General features: G+C 46.1%; 1 long non-coding RNA gene across 8 annotated transcripts in view; it reads left to right on the plus strand.

The window, feature by feature from the left end:
- The window catches only part of LOC107179210, a 104,554-nt gene that overhangs the window by 71,749 nt on the left and 15,134 nt on the right, over positions 1 to 17,671 (plus strand). For 7 of the 8 annotated variants that reach the window (XR_006215442.1, XR_006215443.1, XR_006215447.1 and 4 more), the window contains one exon: positions 12,318 to 12,374. This is a non-coding gene — a long non-coding RNA (uncharacterized LOC107179210). Of the gene's footprint in view, positions 1 to 1,072; positions 1,169 to 12,317; positions 12,375 to 17,671 lie in introns of those variants that run through there. The other variant, XR_006215444.1, reaches the window with a different exon arrangement.

The following is a 17,671-nucleotide window of genomic DNA, read 5'->3' on the forward strand; positions in this document are numbered from 1 at the left end:
CACAAGCCATGGAATCATTATGTTGTACAGTTCGTGCACTTTCAATTCTACGAGGTATTGCCAATTGCTCTCCAAAGTCGCTCTAACGATTTACATTCCCAACAGCAGTCTAGGGGAGTCCAATTTTCTCCACATCCTCTCCAATGCTTGATATTGTCAGAATTTTTTACTGTTGCCAACTCCGTGGGAGAAAAATGGTATACCTCTGCGGTTTTAACTTGTCAATAGTTTCCTTTTGGTTGGAGGGAGCCCTGGCAGGGTAAGATGAGGGCTGAGCTGAGATCAGTAGGCTTAGATTCTTATCTAGCTCTGCTGTTAACTTGAATTTGAGCTTGGGTGAGTCCCTTTCTTTTTCTGGTCGTCTATGAGGTGGTTGGGCTGGATGGTGTGTAAGAAGGATGTCACAAAGTGGGCAGGACCCTTCTGATCCATGGTATATGAAGTTTTGAGATGACAAGACTTGCACAGGAAGGTTCCACTTGGCACCTGTACTGGATCCTGGGGTTACGTCACAGTAAATGATTCTTGAATTACTGACAAGGCTGCAACATGGAATCAGAAGAAGAAGTTTCCATCAGGGCTCTAACGTTAATCTACAGCGTAGTTGTGGATGGATGACAGCTATTGGCAGTCTGCTAGGGCTCTGGAATGGAGGTCTAGCTGCTTCAAAGGCAAGGAGACCCACTGCTGGGAGCCCAAGTGGAAGGTCATGTTTCGGACAGCAACCCAGCCCTGGGCCAGCTGTAAGACCTGGGCTCCAAGAGCAGCTCTGGCCAAGTGAATTTCCTGAGGCTGACTCTGTTTGCTCTTGGCTTTGGCTTAAATGGTTTTTGAGAAGCAGAGGAAGTGACTTCACCTGAGATTGAGCTCATCTGGCTGCTTCGGGATTGGCATGCATTTGGTTTAGGCACCTGGAGAGCTGATGGGTAGGACTATAAGGTTGCCAGATTTAGCAAATAAAAATCATTCTATTTGTATGGGACACAACTGCTAAAAAGTTACCCATTGTTTATTAGAAATTCAAATATAAACTGTATCCTATGTTTTATCCGACAGCCCTAGGTAGGAGATGACAAGTCCCTCAATATAAGAAATAACTGAAGATAAGATAGTCTAATTTCACAAGTAGTGAGCATCTTGCTGCTGGAGATATATAAACACAGCTCAGGTAAATCATGAGTGGAAATGCTGTGTGTGTGTGTGTGTGTGTGATATAGTCTTGTGGCTGCTGCTTACATGCCTCCAAGGTGTTCAGTGCTGCCTGAAACAGCTGTGGACATCTTGGAGGGTAAGAAAAGGAGAATATTGCCCGAGCTTCCATGTGTCTTTCAAGGACTGTCCTCAGTGAAGCACTGTGCCACCATGGTTCTCAGAGTGAGATCCCTGGACCGGCAGCATGAGCACCATCTGAGTTTAGAAGTGCAAACTCTCGAGTCCTACCCCAGACCCACTGAATTGGAAACTCTGAGGGTGGGCTCCAGCAATCTGTGACTTGAGCCCCCCCGGAGGGTTCTGATGCATGGTCAAGTTTGAGAATCAGGGGGCAGATCATTGGATTAGAAAGCTGACTTGAGATCCCAAAACCATTGCTTTGAGCTCCCCTTCTCTGGCGGGGAGGGAAACTGGAAATTGAATTGGGATGAGAGTGTGGGAAGGAAGAGGTGACTGTTGCCCTGTGGGGCTGTGTCCAGCACAGAAGTGAGGGCCCTCCTTCCAGTTTCCTCACGTGGCCGAGAGAGAGAGAGAGAATACACGCAAGTGAGCCAAGGAAACTTGGTGATTGTTGTTAAAGAATTGCATTTTTTAATGAAAGGCTTTTTAAGCATCTATTTGGAATCAAGGAGAAAGACTCAGTTTATGGCTTCAAGGACCTCACAGTCAAATGGAGGAGGCAGATAGCTATAAAACAGGTGGAAACACAGACAGATAGCTGTGTGTGCTGAGAACAAGGGTGGATAACGTGGAAGAGGAAGGATTCATTTTGACTGGGCAGGAGGTTGTGGGGGGTGGCATGGTGCTTCAGAGAGGACAGCTTAGAAAGACCTTCTCAGCCACAGGTATAGATTGCATGTCGAGACAGGGAGCAGCTGGGGTGCTCGGGCAATAGTCTGCCTCTTCTCACCATCTGAGATGTCCACAGGCTGTCTTGAGCAGCAGTGAGCGCCCTGTCCTTGGAAGCATGCAAGCAGAGGTTCATGACCACACTAGCACTGGATGGAAGGGTGGTCTGTGTGACCTTCTGGGATGAGTCCCTCTTAGGATTGTTTAGTTTCTCCTGGGGTCAGCTGTGGGTAGCCTGGGACCTCTAGTGCTGGTCCTCTCCCTGCACCCCAGTCCTGCTAAAGACCTGTCTTCTACACAGTACTCACTACTGAGCAGAAAAGAGTGGCTTTAGGGGCCAGGTATTAAACAAATGAAAGACAACAAGGGGCAAGGTGGAAATATCCAGGCTGCACCCTATGTGTTCATGAAACGTGCTTTTGTAAAAAACAGCTTTATTCTACTTATCTGCCTCTGTTGAAGGGTTCATGGATTTTCCAGATCACCTTGTACTTAGCCCATGGGCTGTGTTTGGCATCTCTGTGAAAAGCTTTGTGGGAGCTTGCTGCTCACAGTTCTGTCCTCTGGCTAGGCTACAGAGCCAACCATCCCTGTGAAACTTTCTCTGGGGTGGGGGCTGGGGGCTGCTGGGTTTCCGGGGGCCTGGTGAACACTGAGGCCATTTCTATGTAACTTTTCAATTGCCCTAATTGTGAGCTGAATTGCGTCTCTGGAAGCTGACTGCTCGGCCTCGGGAAACACGGTCACACCGTTTGCTGTCTTCACAGTCTCCATTTTGGTAACAGAATGTTGGCGCTATTGAATTTGGCTGCATAATTTTGTCCAGGTTGTTAACAGCCTCATAAACATCTACCTTGCTTTTTCTCCCTGACATTTCCAGTCCATTGTCACGACCAAATGCATGAAATCTTCACTATTATGACTGCCAACCCTAGGAATATTTGTACTACCCTCACGGCAAGTACAAAATACTTCCGCATACAATACCTAAGCTTCTGAGTGCATCAGTGTTTTTATCTGTAAAATGGGAGTAATGACAGTTTCTAGTTAGTGAGTGAATACATGTCAAGCTCTTAGAACAATGGCAGACACTCAATAAGTGTGAACTATTTTCACTTAAAAATTTTTTTTAATGTTTATTTTTGAGAGAGAGAGAGAGAGAGAGAGAGAGACAGAGCATGAGCGTGGGAGGGGCAGAGAGAGAGACACACACAGAATCCAAAGCAGGCTCCAGGCTCTGAGCTGTCAGAGGGCCCGAACTCACAGACCGTGAGATCATGACCTGAGCCCAAGTCAGGCGCTTAACAGACTGAGCCACCCAGGCGCCCCCTGTTTTCACTTTTTGAAGTAGGAAATCCCCCAAAGAAGGGAAAGGGCTCCAGTCAGAGCATATGGGGAAGGGCGCTGCCCTGGGCACAGGCAGTAACGGGGAGCATTATCTGTAGTGAATATAAAAACTATAATGGTGGAGTGCCTGGGTGGCTCAGTCAGTTAAGTGACCAACTCTTGATCTCAGCTCAGGTCTTGATCTCAGGGTCATGAGTTCAAGCCCTGTGATGGGTCCCGTGCTGGGCCCCATGCTGGGCATGAAGCCTACTTAAAAAACAAACAAAAACTGTAGTGGATTCTATGCCATATCATTGGTGAAACACTCTTTTACCCTGAGATATTCGGTTGATCAGTTATCTCATTGGCTGTGGTCACTGCTGAGTTCTCATAAGTTTCAAATTAGCATATTTCAGTCATTTACACTTTCACAAACATTGTGTTTTTCATGGAAGCTAATTCAAACAAGTCCATGTCAGGCCTCTACATACATGGGCTCAGCTACATGTGTCCATCTTGAAGGTAAGTTCCTTAAAGATCCAGAATCATCCAAGTTTGCTTTGGGCCCAGTTCGGGTCTTTGATGCCTGCAGTATGCATATTTCTGTATTTCCACAGCCAATTCAATATCAGCAGTGATAGCCCAGTAACTAAATGATGAAGGAGCTCTTGAACAACTTTGATCCCATCATTCTGCATGACTACTGGGAGCTTTTATTTGTGTTTAAGATTTAGAATGGTGAAATAGGGCGTGGGAAAGTTTTTGCTTGGCAAGTAAAAATTTTAATTCCTACAGTAAGTATTTTATTGACTCTGAATAACATATGTAAGATAAAAAAATTTCCTTTATATATAAGTTGATAATTATTAGTCATTTTAAAACTAAGGGCCAGGGGCATCTGGGTGGCTCAGTCGGTTATGTGTCCAACTCTTGGTTTCAGCTCAGGTCATGATCTCATGGTTCTTGAGTTTGAGCCCTGCATCGGGCTCTGCACTGGCAGAGCCTGCTTGGGATTCTCTTTCTCCCTCTCTCTGCCCCTCCCCTGCTTGTGCTGTCTCTATCTCTCTCAAAATAAATAAAACATTAAAAAAAAAAAAACTAAGGGATGAATCAGGAAAGTAAAGATTATTAGTAGTTATTACTAGAAATGATTTTGCTGTAGAGTAGAGAGGGTGGGTTAAAAAATGATCTCTCCTACGTGGTTCTGTTGACTGTATAGTAGGCTCTGGTGGGTCCCTTGTGCACAATACCTCATTTAATACATAGGTTGTCCCTGGGGAGGGAGGGCTTATTATTCCTGGTTTGTGTTTTGAGTTGATCCAATTCTGCTAATGATAGAAAACTCTAAAACATTGCTTATTCTTACATTGAAATTCACTCTCATTTTGTTTCTTCCCCATAAAATGCTTTATTACAAATGTAACTCGAAAGCCTCTCTCTAGTGCTGTGAAATGAGATCGCCCCTCCTGCAGAAAATTAAATCATTCTGGCGTCAGCCCCTTTTGGGCCTCTTGCTGGTAATAAAGCCCCTCGAAAGTGTCCCCTCAGTTATTTCAGAAGGCTACTCTTCTCTTCTGCTGCCATCTTGCATGTGTGGGGAGGGGTATGGCAGGCCCCCTGTCACTGTGGCCACGCTGCTCCCAGGAACCCCCATGAGAAACCTGCTCTGGGGGCATGGATATCTTTGTGGCTGATGTCTGCTAATCCCCCTTCTTCCCTCCTGGGCCCCCCTCCCCCTCCCCACTTTGGCTGAGGACATGGGGCTGAGGTTACCATGAGAAGCAGGTGCTCCTGCAGCCCACAGACCCAAGTGGCACCTTAGAGATAGCGAAGAGTTTCTGGCTGGCCCCCCGCAGGGCAGGGTCAGCTCAGCCCCAGCAGCTGGCACTTCTAGGTGTCCATATGGCTTGGAATGCCAGCCAGATTTCCTCCTTGGCCTTAGCAGGCGAGGGCTGTCTTTGGTGGTCCAGTTCAAGACCCCCTCATTTCTTGCCCTGGGATCATGCTAGAGACACCTCTGCCCTTCAGGGAACCACCCCCCCATGCCCCTCCCAACGCACAGGGGTTTGCTCTGGCCCCCAGCTCTGATGACAATCACAACAGCATTTAGTATGTTGCTTAAAGTCTGCCCTGTTCTGTCTTAAATACCACATCATACACAGGGGCATCCAGCCCTCTAGCCTCCCGATGCCCCCTGCCTGGTCTTATCCCCAGTCCTCCTTTCCTGGGCTCCTGCTGCCTCCCTGGGGTGCAGGACCCTTTTCCTGCTGGATCTGTCCAGTCCTCCCCCTCTTAGTCCCAGGGGAAGTTATCTTCATGGCTGGTGGGGAGGAGAAGGACATTTGGGCCAGGCTCCTCTCAAACATTTTGTTTCAGTCCCCAAGGGCCAGACTTGTGGAGCCCCAAACCAGGCAGGGGTCTTGTTTCTGCTCACCGGAAGGATGTTCTGCGTCCTCCAGGCAGTGAGCTCAGGTGGGTGGCTTGTTTCAGGGCTGGGGAAGGAAGTGGAGAAAGCAAGAGAGTAAACCACGAGGAGCAGCAGTTTTGTTTCACTCAATTGAAAACCTATCGATTGACCAAACATTTAACTGTTTGACAAGTATTTTTAAACAACTACTTTGTGTGAAACACTCTTAGGTGTGATGAAGTGTGCAAAGAAATGTAATATAATTCCATCAAATGAGGCAAAGGAGACAAATTCCCGCCACGTGCCAAGGGTCCTGCTAGGCTCTGAGACACAGCGGTGAGCAACATCTCAGAAACGGCATCCTGCAGAGTCCAGGGGAGCCTCTGATAATAGCTGTATCCCGTTCCTCACAGCCTGTGGGCTCATCTCAAGGTTTCTTTAAGTCTATAAATTGTATTCTTGTCCTACGCTGTGCAAATTACCATAAACTCAGTGGCTTAAAGCAATGTAATGCATCATCTTGCGGTTCTGGAGGCCAGAAGTCTGAAATGGGTCTCACTGGCCTAAAACCAAGGTGTCAGGAGGTTGTAGGGGAGATCTTTTCCTTTGGCCTTTTCCAACTGCTAGAGGCTTCTTGGCTCTAGCCCCTTCCTCTACCTTCAAAGCCACCAGGATAGCATCTTTGTCTTTCTGATTCTGACCCCTGATCCACCTGCCTCCCTCTTTCACTTGTAAGAACTCTTGTAAGAACACCGGGCCCATCTGGACAATCCAGGACAGTCTTCCATCTCATGACCCTCAACTTAGTCACATCTGCAAAGTCCCTCTTGCCATGTAAGGTCACATATTCACGGGGATTCTGGGGATTAGGACCAGACAGCTTTGGGCGCCATTATTCTGCCCTCTGTATGTCACAAGGGCATTGGAAGGATGTGTGTGAGGGGACTTGTGTGTGGGCACACATCTGACACATCCTATTGTGAGTTTCTCTTCCCACCTGAGGGTCTAATCCTAAGGAGGAGCATGTTTCCTGGTGGGGGTCCCCTTGGAGAACGTAGGTGGGCCAGAAGGTGGCCCTGATCCAAATCCAGCCACCCTGTACAGGGGCTGCCGGTGCCCTCCCTCTCCCCCTGACCCCACTGTGCCCCAGAAGTCACCTGCCATTTCAGTGGGAGATTTCTGCATACAGGATGGCTTCCTACTGCAAACACCAGTGTCTCTCTGCCCGAGGTCTTTCTCTGGCTGCAGAAGGGCACTCAGCTTCTGGTAGTAGAGGCTGGAAATGCTGGGGAGTTGACCCCAAGAGTAACCCATAACCAAGAAGGGATGGGAGTTGGTGGATATATCAGTGTCCTGGTAGCTGTAACAAATTATCACTAATTGGGTGCCTTAAAACATAGAAATTTCTTCCCTCACAGTTCTGGAGGCCAGAAGTCTGAAATCAAGGTATCACAGGGCCCTGCTCCCTCTGAAGGCTCTGGGGGGGAATCCTTCCTTAACTCTTCCAGCTTCTGGTGGCTCTTAGTGTTCCTTGGCTCATGGCTGCATCCTTTCAACCTCTGCCTCTGACATCACATCATCTTTTCTTTTCTTCCCTGTGCATCTCTTATAAGGACACTTGTCTTTCGATTTAGGCGCCCCGTGGGTAATCCAGGATGATCTCATCTCAAGATGTTTAATTATATTGACAAAGACCCTTTTTCCAGTTAAGTTCACACTAACAGATTGCAGGGGTTACAACATGGACATATCTTTTTGAGGGTCACCATTCAGTCACTTCAGTGAATGAACATCTGGCTTTCTCACCCCTTGGGGACACTTCTAGGGTGTGCTCTACATGGTCTCCTAAAGAGTTCCAAGTGGCATTAAACCCGGCCTGTCCAGTGACCAACCCACTCAGGAATGCAGACTTTATTGGCTGTCTTCGCTCTCCTGTCTCACTCCCTGACTCTCCCACTTTACTTCCTCAGATCACTTCCCAAACTGCCTGCCTGCACATAAATCCTTGTCTCCGGGTCTGCTCTGGGGAAACCCAAATTAAGACAAAGCCCCTTGTTTCTAAGGCCCTTGCACGCAGCTGGAAGTCACGTCTCAGCTGGCTCCCAGGCGTGGTTTGCCTTGTGCTGCACACTCCTGGTGGATCTTCATCTTAGGTGCTCCCTGGTCAGTCCTCCCCCTCCCTGGTCTGTCCCCTCCCCCATCACTTTGCCCTTGTGATTGCACAGCCTCATCTCTATCTCTCAGAGACTCCCGGTTGGTGGCTGGCATGCAGCCTCAGCAGAGGGGAAGTAATTGCAAAGGTACCTGCTGCCTTAGATAGTGGAGAAAGTATCACAGTCAGCATGTGGCTTAATTGGATTAAAGAAAAAAGCCCTGCTCCTATCTCCACAGTAACTCATCGCCCTTGATGGGATGCAGATAGAGCTCATCACAGTAGCAAGAGTCTCTGCCAAGATACTTGCTGGCCTGGCTTTAGGAAGCTTCTGGACAGGGAAGGAGCTGAGTTCTTGGGCCTTTGCCCAGAGCTCAGAGACATAAGCAGGCACAAGGCCTAGACGTGAAGAAAAGAAGCTGTTTGGGGAATGGAGAGACAAAACCCAGGTTTTGCCCTGGGTTGGAGAGCACGACCCAGGAAGAAAGTCTGACTGAGACAGTCCTGTGCTCAGGGCCAGGAGGATGGGAGAGTTGGAAAAGAAGGATCAGAGGTGATGGAGATGGGCTCTCGCTGCCCCCAGGGAGGAGGAGGAGTTGACCATCTGATAGTTGTCAGTCTGTGAAGTGATCAGATCATGCACCTGTGCAGGAGATCACATGGGTTGTATACATAAGTCATCCCTTCCTTCCTGAGGGGGTGCTCCCAGGCCAGCGTGTCCTCTTGGCCAGCCCACTGCTCCTGGAACTCCAGCAGTCATGAGCCTGAACTCTGGGCTCCAGCCTTGGGTCCTTGGAGTTCTGTGCTGTGTGGATGGGGCATGAGGCCTAGCTCCCCACAGCAGAATGTAGTGTGTCCTGTTTGGTGACTCTTCTCTGGCGAGGCCTCCCTGAGGAATCCTGTGGAGAGGCACAAGTCATGAAATCGTGGGTGTCCAAATGTAGTAATGTAATCAAGACCCTAGTTCTCTCCCACTGTAAAGGTAACCTTGATGCTCCTTCTGCATCTACGAGTTGGGGGTCAGTAGGGGGCTGTAGGGCTAGTGAAGCCCCAGGGCACAGCCATGCGCCAGGCACATCTTTTGCTTCAGAAATACATTCAGCAGTGACTGATCTTGCATTTCCTAGTTGCTTAAGGCCCTGCGTCACAGAATAAGGCAGAATAACTCTATTTTCAGTCCACTAGTAAAGAATTTTCAGTCCTATTAGTACTTGAGCTGTATGAATTGACCTTCAGTCATGTCACTGCTGTGCATTCCTACTTCCTGGTTTGTCTTGGGACTGCCTGCGCAGGAAGCTCCCTCCTCTGTCACACCCCAGAAGCTTATGTTTCTCGGAGACACTTTCTCTCCATGTGGTTGGAGGGGTAAAAGGAGCCAGATTGAATATAGTCTTGACCTAAGGCAGGGGAAGTTAAGAGCAATAGACTTCCTCAGGGGGGTGCCGGAGATTCATGGACGGCTGCTGAGCTGGGGGAGCACCCTGTCAGAGCCATGCGTTGGAATGTGAAAGAAGAGACACATGTGCAAATACAACAGGACTTGATGGGGACAGGAACTCAATATATCTGAAGCTGAATGTTTAATCTGAAGGTCTTCTGTGTACTGGTCCCTCTGCCTAGACCATGTGTCCCTTCTGAGATATCACTTCTCAGAGAGTTCTTCCTTGATTCCCCTTCATATCTATGTTTGTTTCCCATGTTACACCCTCTCATGGCTTCCTCTGTTTTTTTTTTTTTTCTCCATAGATTTTACTACAATTTTGAAAGCTTTAACTTGTCTTCCTAATCAGACTTTAAATTCTTTGGGGGGTCAGGATCCATGTTTTACTCATTTCTGTGTGATGCCAAAGAAACATTGCACTGGATGGAGTTAAACAGGTGAGGGAGACTTTATGTAAGACTACTGCAGTAGGGGAGAGAGACTGACCTCTCAAGTCTACTGAAATAAAAGGCAAGAGGGTTTTCAAGCTAATGGAAAAGTAACGGAGGGCACTGGTTTATTTGTATTGGCTCATTGGTATTTGTTAAAGTTAGGCTCCTACTGTCCCAGAGACTGGGAGAGATGGTATTATCTTTCTTAATGATCACATTTCTCAAGGATGGCACCCAGGTCCTTGAATAAGACATATCAGGGTTGTAAAAATGGCAAGAGGCTGGGAGAAGATTTATATCTCAAAGGGGCAGAGAAAGAACTTACAATTGCAAGATTTCTAAAGTAAACACTCTAAGAAAAGAGAAGTCAGGGGCCTATGGTCAGGAAGGGACTATCTAGGGTATAGTCAAGCTTAGGGGAACATTGAGGTATCTTGGTCAATGACCTCCCACCCATGCTACCTTCTTCCCCTACAGGGCCTGGCACAGAACCCAGCAGATAATAGATGCGTTCATTTTAAATTTAACTTGAACATTTGTCCATTTGGTTAATCTCCATTTTCTTCTCTAGACTGTGAGCTCCATGAAGGGAAGGGCCATGCCTGTCTTGTTCATTAGTATAAATCCAGCACTAATAGGCTCCACCTATTACAAGCAATAGGTGCTTGTGGAAAGAGTGAATGATGGATGGGTGGGTGAAGCGAGACAAGCAGCAAGGCTGACTTCCAGGTTTTTGGAATGCCTGGCGTGTAGACGTCATAATGATGGGCTGAGGGCAGAGCAGCTGTTTGATCAGGACCCTCCTGCTGACTTCCCAGGGAGGAGAAGCCTCATGGTGTTCCGTGTCTGAGTTGGAGGTGATGGAGGGTGCACGGCTAGAGCTTGGGGAGATGGTTGGACATGTTCCTTACCCCTTGTTTGATTTCTAACAACTGACAATGATCCTGGGGAAGTGACAATGTATGATCTTTTGAGTTTATTTAGAAGACAGAGCTGCGTGGAGGTGAGGACCCCCTTCCAGGCCACCCCACCAGCAGATGGATGTTGGTGTACGTAATTACTTTCGGGGTCAAAGCAGCGCAATCAGCTCCTTCAGCAGCAGTGAGCACTGAATAGTTTTATTGAGTGCCTGAGGGTGATTTGTTCCATGGGAGTCATTTTCCAGTCAACTGCAGGTCCCGGGGGTGGTGGTTTGAAGGAGCATTCCACACATTTGTGATGAAGACTGGAGGGCTTTGTTAATTAACTCAACAAACATTCATTGAGCACCTACTGTGTGTTGGGTTGTGCACCAGGCCATCAGGAGGTGCGGGGGAGAACCTACGGAGGGGTGCCTGTGTGGCTTACTTGGTTGAGCATCCGACTCTTGATTTTGGCTCAGGTCGTGGTCCCATGGTGGTGGGATCGAGTCCTGTGTTGGGCTTGTGCTAAGCGTGGAGCCTGCTTGGGATTCTCTCTCCCTCTCTCCCAAATGAAAACAAAACAAAACAAAACAGAACAAAACAAAACATGGATTGTTAAAAGGGATAAACAGAACTGCCCTTAGTCTCATACTCATCACTGCAGGTGCTCTAGTGAGGGGCCTGATGAAGAAGGCTTTAAACTAGGGCCTGGGAAGATGATGGGTGGGAGTTGGGGTGTGTGTGGACAGTTGGAATGGGGATGGGGAGTTGGCACAGATGGACATTCAGTGTCACTGACAAAGATTCTCTCTTTGACCAAGCTCCAGCCAACCTCTTCTGAATCTTCTTCTTGACTAAGCTTCAACGTTGGCCTGTAAAGATTTGAACAAACATTAACATAATTTCTAATGGCTGAAGGCAACATCACTAGGATGACCCCAGACCTGTTAAAGTCCCTGCCTGAGAAAAATCAAGGCTGCCAAATGAATTTGCTGTTTGTTCCAGCCAACACCTGGAACAAGATAGGGATCCTGACTCCCAGCCTGTGCGGGAGGGTAGGGGCCTGACTTTGGTAGGCACCAGTTAGCAAATCCATGTGGGTTTCATGTGGACCAACATCCCCTTCCCACTTTTTGTAATTTTTCATGAGTGTTCCCTTTCCCTCTTTCCCCATTCTCCCTTTATGATGCCCAGTCACCTCTGCACAATCAGAATCAAGCTCAGCACTTCCCCTACAGTCAGTGGGTACTGAATGAAATCTGTTTTCACTGCTATAATGAATTGCTGGCTGTGTTTATCTTTACCAGTTCTCCATGGAAAAATAAAAGCAGAAAGGTGATCTCCAAAATTGTTCAAAAATTACTGGTCAGGAAGAGACGTTCTGGGATTTGATCCATCAGGGGAAATAATGAGAGGAGCAGTAGAAAAGAGGGAGAGCCGGGACATATAGGGCCTTGAAGGGTTCAAGCAAGGAGTTGGGGGCTTTATTCTAAGTCCCATGGGAAGTACAAGCTTTTAGGCTGAAGAGTCATAGATTAGAACAATACCTTGCACAATGTAAGCATTCACTATTAATTGTTAGAATTATTATTTACAGTTCGAAAGAGCAATTCCTCCAGCTGTGGTATGGAGAGAGGAAGTGTGGGAAGCCAAGGTGAGTATGGGACAACAAGTGGGAGTCTACTGCAATATTCCGGGCCAGAGATGGTGGTTATCTTGCTTGGCTCAGTGGTTATGGGGATGGAGAGAAGCGGTTGAGTCCAGGGGAGATTTAGGAGGTCACATTGGCAGGACTTGGTGAATGGCTGGAAGTGGTGGGGGCAGGGGAGGGAAAGAGGAAAAGCAAGGATAATGTCTATGTTTCTAGCTTGGGAGGATAAGTGGATGATGGGGCTGTTTCCAAATTCAGGAGCAAGTTTGTGTGTGGGTGGGGGGGCAGACGGGGAGGTCACTTTTTCAGATTAAAAAAAAATTTTTTTAATGTTTATTTTTATTTTTGAGACAGAGAGAGACAGAGCATGAGCAGGGGAGGGGCAGAGAGAGAGGGAGACCCAGAATCCCAAGCAGGCTCCAGGCTCTGAGCTGTCAGCACAGAGCCCAATGTGGGGCTAGAACTCATGAACTGTGAGATCATGACCTGAGCCTAAATCAAATGCTTAACTGACTGAGCCACCAGGGCACCCCTAAATATGTAGATTCTTATTCCAAGCTATCTAGAAACTGGTCCTCTGCTTAGTTTTATATCGTATTGGTGGAGTTAACTGCAATCTTCCAATAGTTGTGATCGCTGCAATTATGTTTGCAGCATGGGGGGTGGGATACAACTGTAAACAACTTGTGAGCTACCAGTTCCACATGTCACCCACTTGGGGCTTATTAGTTTGTTAGAAATGGACAATTATTGAACATCAGCTATGTGCCAGGCCTCATGCAGGGTACTTGATGCATGTAATCTCATTTAATCTTTATGATAAAAAACCCTATGAGATAGGGCTGGTTAGACCCATTTCATAGATGAGGAGGTACTTGGTGATTTGCTTTGGTTGAAATAGCTTGCAATTAGCAGAGCCAAGCTGTAACCCATTTTCTTCCCTCAACCTTAGCTGGTGCCTAGTAGGTAGAAATCACAAGAACAACTTTAGCGCAAGCATTTGGTTCACATTTGCATTCAATATTTATTGAAGTTCCTAGGCCCATCCAGTACTTACTGTCGGGGCTTAATAAGTTCTAAACAATAATGATTTTTCCCTGGATGAGTATAGATGCTTCTGTCAGCTGAGGCTGATTTCCACCTAATTTGCAGGGAATTTGTGCGGCACAATGATGAGCTAAATATTTATGCAGAAAGGATGTATGTACAAATCACATTTCCATAAGAAACACAAGGCAAATGAGAGTTTCCCACAAAAAAGTTTATTGATGGGAAAAGACGCTTTAGAGAATCAAACATTAGCCAGGATTAACCAGCATTATCCAAGAGTTAGCCATATTTAGGCAATTTTAGCATTTATGCCAGAGAAGTGTTTTTATTAAGTGTTGCCAAGGATTACTGGAGGAGAAATTATTTTTGCTCCTCATAGTTGAGGGAAAAAACTTGGGAATATCTCTTAATGACCAAGCCATTTTAGTGGGTGACCATGGGCAAGCTGTCACCTCTCAGTTTCTTCCTTCCTTCCCTCCTTCCTCCCCTCCCTCACTCCCTTCCTCCTTCCTTCCTTCCTTAGTTCCTTCCTTCCTTCCTTCCTTCCTTCCTTCCTTCCTTCCTTCCTTCCTTCCTTCCTTCCTTCAATGTTTATTTACTTATTTTGAGAGAGAGAGAGAGGGAAGACACAGGGCTTGAACCCACTAACAAGGAGATCATGACCTGAGGAGAAACCAAGGGTCAGATGTTTAACCAAATGAGCCACCCAGGCACCCCTGAGTCTGTTTCTTTTCTTTTAAAAAAATTTATTTTTAATGTTTATTTATTTTTGAGACAGAGAGAGACAGAGCATGAGCAGAGGAGGGGAGGGGGAGAGAGAGAGAGAGAGAGAGAGAGAGAGAGAGAGAGAGAGAGAATCCGAAGAAGGCTCCAGGCTCTGAGCTGTCAGCACAGAGCCTGACACAGGGCTCGAACTCATGAGCTGTGAGACCATGACCTGAGCTGAAGTTGGACACCCAACTGACTGAGCCACCCTGGTGCCCCTTTTTTATTTATTTAATTAATTTTTTTTAACCTGAGTCTCAGTTTCTTAAGCCGCCATCTACTGGATAGGATTGGATGTTCCCCAAGGCCTTGCCCACCTGTTTTGTAATTTCTGTGTGCTACAACTGTGCCTCTCTGTCTTTTTATTTATACTGAGGGGCGGGCTGTTGACCTCAGACCACCAACCTTCCTGCTGAGGAAAAAGAGTCAGCATTTAGGCTATCTACTATGTGCCAAGCACCTGCTAGGTGCTTTATGTCAGTCAGCTCATCACCCCTCATAGCATAGGTTTTATTTCATTTTATAGCTAAGAACAAATAATTTGCAAATTGAGAAGCAGCTGCTACTTTTGGGGCCATTCTCCAGTCCTTTCACCCCTATCTAAGTTCAACAGAATTTTTTAAGTGGTTTCCCAAATAGGTACCAAGGGGCAAAGAGCATAGGGCTTGGAGTCATATAGGCCTGCGTTTGAATTCTGCCTCCCCAAGGTACTAACTGCATGCTGGGGTGAGTCCTGTCATTCCTCATGTGCACACACTTACCTTATGATCTCCACAGAACAGGGCTATTGTGTGCCTTCTCTGGGAAGCTGTCTGGCTTTGTGGTCCCAGTCTGGATGGTTGGTCATTCTAGGCTTCCCTCCAATGGTCATCTCAGATGGCCATGCTCACGGCCTCTCTGGTGGAGGAAGCAGCTTTGGATGTGGCCCTAACTTTTTCCCCATCCTTGTTTCCTTGAATTCCTTAGCCTGATCCCACCCAAGCCCTGGCCCTGCCTGACTTCTGCCTGTGTATATGGTGTATGGCTGGAGATGTGGGTTTAAGCCCCAGGATTGCCAGTTTCTAGTTGAGTGACCTGGAGTCACTCATTTGATTTCCCTAAGACTCAATTTCTCTTCTTTGAAGTGGGGATGATTTTATAGACTTTAAGACTTTTATAGTTGGTTAAACATCATGATGTTGAAATTGCATGCTGAACTGTATTGTGCCCTCACCCCAGGGAATGACCTCGGTCTTTCTGAATGAATTCTTCTGTGACCTTAAGACTTCCTGGGTTAAAGAGTCCCTCTGGCTTTATTACAGAGGGACATCTGAGTCAGCTGGTCCCTTGTGGTCAAGATTCAGATGCCTTGAATGAGTAAATGGGTGAACAACCTTTGTCCCACAAATGTTGCTTTAAGAAGACTCATTTCTGCCTGGCTGAGACATATTTCACCTAGATGTAGCTCATTTAATGTTTTTAAAACTCTGTGTCCGGGCACCACCTGCTGAGGTCACAGAAGCAGCAGGTGGCTGCCCAGGATGCAGAGCCAGACCCCCTTGTGTTCTTTCTGCTGTGCCCGCTGGTGCTCACGGGTCCAGCCTCTGCTTGGAATTTAGCTTTGGCAACATCAAGACTCACGGTCAGACTTTTCATTTCGTTTTCTTCTGAGATTGTGACATGGCTTTGAAAAGATGTTTCAGGAAAATGAGAAAGTTGTAGAAAAAAATTAGACGTACAGTTCCACAGGGGATCTCAGAAATACACACTCTTCCATCTTAAATAAATAACCACTTTATTAATTATAATTCACATAAAATAAAAATTTGCCTTGTAAAAGAATACAAGTCAGTGGGTTTTTTTTTTTTAGCATTTTCACAGAATTGTTGTGCAACCATCATCACTGTCTAATTTTAGAACATTTTTATCACCTCCCAAAGAAACCCCACACCTGTTAGCAGTCACTTTTCGTACATCCTTGGTAACCACTCATTTACTTTCTGTCTCCGTGAGTCTGCCTATTCTGGACATTTCATATAAATGGAATCATCTGATATGTGGCCTTTTGTGATTGGCTGCTTTCACATAGCATCATGTTTTCCAGGTTCATCCATGGTGTAGTGGGTTTTAATATTTCATTCCTTTTTGGCTGAATGACATTCAATTGATGGCACATCACATGCTGTTGATTCATCACCAGAGCTAATGGATGTTTGGGTTGTTTATACTTTTTTTTTTTAGAATTTAACTTTATTTTTTATTTTTTAAAATTTACATCAAAATTAGTATATAGTGAAGCAATGATTTCAGGAGTAGATTCCTTAATGCCCCTTACCCATGTAGCCCATCCTCCCTCCCACACCCCCTCCAGTAACCCTCTGTTTGTTTTCCATATTTATGAGTCTTTTTTGTTTTGTCCCCCTCCCTGTTTTTATATTATTTTTGTTTCCCTTCCCTTATGTTCATCTGTTTTGTCTCTTAAAGTCCTCATATGAGTGAAGTCATATGATTTTTGTCTTTCTCTGACTAATTTCACTTAGCATAATACCCTCCAGTTCCATCCACATAGTTGCAAATGGCAAGATTTCATTCTTTTTGATTGCTGTATATATATATATATATATATATATATACACACACACACACACACACACACACACACACACACCACATTTTCTTTATCCATTCATCCATCGATGGACATTTGGGCTCTGTCCATACTTTGGCTATTGTTGATAGAGCTGCTATAAACATGGGGGTGCATATGTCCCTTTGAAACAGCACACCTGTATCCCTTGGATAAATGCCTAGTAGTGCAATTGCTGGGTCGTAGGGTAGTTCTATTTTTAGTTTTTTGAGAAACCTCCATACTGTTTTCCAGAGTAGCTGCACCAGCTTGCATTCCCACCAACAATTCAAAAGAAATCCTCTTTCTCCGTATCCTTGCCATATGTTGTTGTCTGAGTTGTTAATGTTAGCCATTCTGACAGTGTGAGGTGGTATCTCATTGTGGTTTTGATTTGTATTTCCCTGATGATGAGTGATGTTGAGCATTTTTTCATGTGTCGGTGGGCCATCTGGATGTCTTCTTTGGAGAAGTGTCTATTCATGTCTTTTGCCCATTTCTTCACTGGATTATTTGTTTTTTGGGTGTTGAGTTTGATAAGTTCTTTGTAGATTTTGGATACTCTTTATCTGATATGTCATTTGCAAATATCTTCTCCCATTCTGTCAGTTGCCTTTTAGTTTTGCTGATTGTTTCCTTCACTGTGCAGAAGAAGCTTTTTATTTTGATGAGGTCCCAGTAGTTCATTTTTTAAAAAAAAGATTTAAAGTTTATTTCTTTATTCTGAAAGAGAGAGAGAGAGAGAGAGAGAGAGAGAGAGAGAGAGAGATAAAGAGGAAGGAGCAGAAAGAGAAAGAGAATCTTAAGCAGGCTGTGCACTCCCAGCATGGAGCCCAGCATGGAGCCTGACACAGGGCTTGAACCTGTGAATCCTGAGATT

The sequence above is a fragment of the Panthera tigris genome, chromosome A3 (genome assembly GCF_018350195.1).
Source record: "Panthera tigris isolate Pti1 chromosome A3, P.tigris_Pti1_mat1.1, whole genome shotgun sequence".
Lineage (NCBI taxonomy): Eukaryota > Metazoa > Chordata > Mammalia > Carnivora > Felidae > Panthera > Panthera tigris.